Source organism: Silene latifolia, chromosome 8, assembly GCF_048544455.1.
Source record: "Silene latifolia isolate original U9 population chromosome 8, ASM4854445v1, whole genome shotgun sequence".
Classification (NCBI taxonomy): Eukaryota; Viridiplantae; Streptophyta; class Magnoliopsida; order Caryophyllales; family Caryophyllaceae; genus Silene; species Silene latifolia.
The window spans coordinates 47,240,018-47,243,459 of NC_133533.1; the positions used below are offsets into that span (position 1 = coordinate 47,240,018).

Consider the following 3,442-nt stretch of genomic DNA (forward strand, 5'->3'; position numbering starts at 1 on the left):
GGAGAAAAGTGTTTCAAATTAGCCATTGAATACACGACACGATTGAATGAACAAGCTGTCACAATTACACTTCTACGCAATTTTTATTGTTTCTGGTTTTAAGCCTTTACCTTAGGCTTACAAGGAAAGGACCCCGATGAATCCCAGGCCATAAAGTAGGCCATAAAGTAGTTCTAATCTTCAGCATTGTCATCATTTCGCAATTCTGGCATTGTGGGGGCCATCTATCATAACTGGGACTGTGTTGTAGCGTCACTCATCACATAATTCCCTGTGATTACCATTATTAGCCTGCCAATATCCAGCATTTAAATTCATTTTTTACTCACATTTCCCACGGGGACAACAATCTGAAGCTACAAATGAATTTTAAGCAATGATCACAAGCAAAGACGCAAATCTAGTCGACCATAGACAGTGTTGAACGGAAAATATTTCGCTTTCGCAAAGACGTAACCAAGAGCAAGGAGATACTCAGACATATAATATCAGCAAATAGATGACTAAAACAAAAGCACATATGTGACGCACACAATTCATACCACATATTATTCTGCTTCATAACACAATTCATCAATCTTATTCGCCATTCCTACCCAGAATATTACGAATTACTCCAAATCCCTAGAACGGAGTTTAATTTCCTATGACTGAAATTATGCGATTGAGAGAGTGAGTTTAATTTCCTATGAGTGAAATAGGATAGGATGGCGTTGAATAATGAACAAGGGAAGGGTAATACTTGAGAGAGCGCCGGGTTTGCCGGAAAAGAGCACCCCTCAGGAAAAACCACCGCGCTTTCCAATCTAGCATGACATCAAAAGCTTTCCAATACAGTGAAAAAAAACACTACGATCAAACTCCACACCAAAGCAAAATAATCACCAAACTGACAAAACCAATCACCAATAAAATCAGCAGTAAGAAAGTCACAAATGAGACATAGATGAAACGAAATGATCCAAAACCCTAAAGCCTACAAAGCTGCATAGCTGAAAATCAAAAAAGCCATAATATATAATCATATATTTATTATATAGCCCCTAATTACTAAACTCCTTGTCAATTTTATAAACTGAACATAAAGAAATTAGTGAGACACTCAAACAAGGAATATGTAAAACACGGACAGAAGGGAGTAAGTCAAATCTGTACAAATGCAAAAATTCAATAAGCTGTATAAATGAAATTTAACAAAGCTAAAATATATACTCCCTCTATCCGGATCAATTCTATATACTGAAACGTAAAGAAATGACCAAGACACTCAAATAAGGAAAACGTAACGACCTGACAAAGACGGAAGGAGTAAATTAAGGAAGATAAAAAAAACCCAAAGAGATACAACAGTATTCAAAACCCAGCCGGGTTGACCGCTTAAAGAAAGAGAGTTAATCCCACAGCTAATGCAAGATTACCAACACTCTTGCAGTTGTCCCATAATCTTTTTCCTCCAGCTCCACCTTAAATACAAAATTAAACCCTTGATTAAATTTCACAGTTGAGTGTTACTCTCTTAGAAACTACTGATTTGTTACTCTCTCCGTCAGAAACTATTCAGCTATACAAATAAGGCATTTGTATATCAACTCAGCTATAATACCCCATGATCAAAACACAATTCAGCAAAACCTGTGCGGAAATCACAAGCCAATGTGTAAGTGAAATTGTGAAACCCCAATTTATTTTTTCCTATAAATTGGTGAACACATATGTCAATAAAACTAAGACTATACGATAAAAAAACCAATTTAAACTCCAGCATTTTTATAGGAGGGGCAAGTGTGATGAAAAATCTAAACTATATTGAACGACAATAAGAAATAAAAGACTTAAATAACAATTCTGAAAAATATTGAACAAGAATAGGGTCAGGAAAAACCTCTTAGATCAAAATTAGTATCAATAGTAGCCGTCTATCCGAAGTCACCGGAGTGTTGGCTCGTTACCCTCTACAAATTGCCACCATATTCTATTAGTATTTCCTAGTTGGGAAATTAAAGAAGTGTAAACATTACAATATCACATTGGCTATAAGTAATCAAGAAGACGACAATTATGTGAGGTAGCAAAAGAAATTACCTTTCCGCTCATATAAGCTGTAGGGGAGAGAAGGATAGAAGCGAAAACTGAAAAGCCAATTCAGAAGGTACCTTTCTTAGCTCTCTGGAAATACAAAATATTTCACAATGAAGCATTAGAATATTGACATATTGAAATATACAGAAAAATGGTGATAGATGAAACTGCTCATATAAACTAATGCCTAAACAACTCCCTTGAATAGACAGAGACATTGAAGATTAGTTCTAGCATTAGCTTGACAAAATAAAGATGCACACACTGGGAATGAACCCCTGTGAACTATTGTGATAGAGTATGACCATTTTCTACGCAGTAAAGTAAGGATGACACTACCAAATACATAGTACAAATTAAGAATTGAAATCAAATTTACACCCTCATGCCTTCTCTAAGAAAGAGAAACTTAAATCTTTCAAAGTTTCTAGGGGAAGAACAAAAAGGCTATTAATCAACCATGTACTAATAAATGTAATTTAGAACTTGAATCAATCAAAATCAATACTGGAATCGATCAAAATCAAGATGATTAATGCAACGATCAGATAATCGTACGACTTCGTTATCCAATCAAGGCAGTACTTGAATCAATCAAAATCTAAATAGTCAAAAGCAATCAAAACCTAAATAACCATCAAGCAATCAAACGAAAAGTAGCAATAACCAACGATAAGATCGAAGACATACCATTCCAGAATGTCGATGAATAAACCCAAATTAAGCAATCGAACACAACTGCATCACATACGATTAATTATATAAGTGAGAAACAAAATAGGCTATGGGGAAACATCAATAACTGTAGCCTTAAACTGAGCAGAATTGCAGAAATTACGGGAATCAAATTGTAAGCTGGAGAAATCGAGTTTGTTCACCTGAGTTTGTTCCGATCGCAATTGAAGGAGAAGGGAATTGAAAGACAAATAATTTTTGGTTAGAAAGAGGCGATGAGAATGAAAGAATAAACAAATTTAGGTGAGCAGGGAAGAATAAAGAGGAATGATGAGTGGTAGAGAGAAGAAGACTGTTCATCACATGCCAAGCACGGAGAACACTGCTCTACTGTTCAATGTAGAGTATTTTCCAATGTTCATGCATTTAGAAGGGTCTTAGATAAAATGTAAGCTTTCATTTATCAAAGGAGAAGGGAACCATATGTCCAAAACAGGTGGGATAGAAATCCTCAACCCATTCCAAACGGACAGTACAAAAACGGCCCAAAGCCCATACCCAATACATAAAACCAAGCCAACCCTATCTTTTATGACAACAAAACGGAGATAAGGAAAACAAAACACAAACTATTATCTCTCACATAAATGCCTTATCCAGTCTTCCTCTTTACTCCTTCGAGTAATCG

At 35.6% G+C, this 3,442-nt stretch overlaps 1 long non-coding RNA gene across 1 annotated transcript; it reads right to left on the reverse strand.

Annotated features, from left to right (window-relative positions):
* Window positions 1–1,795: 1,795 nt before the first annotated feature.
* LOC141594329 (uncharacterized) lies at window positions 1,796–3,187 on the reverse strand. Its single transcript, XR_012522126.1, has 4 exons — window positions 2,958–3,187; window positions 2,770–2,817; window positions 2,083–2,166; window positions 1,796–1,985 (listed from the first exon to the last, which is right to left on the reverse strand). It is a non-coding gene; the product is annotated as an uncharacterized LOC141594329 (long non-coding RNA).
* Window positions 3,188–3,442: the final 255 nt, after the last annotated feature.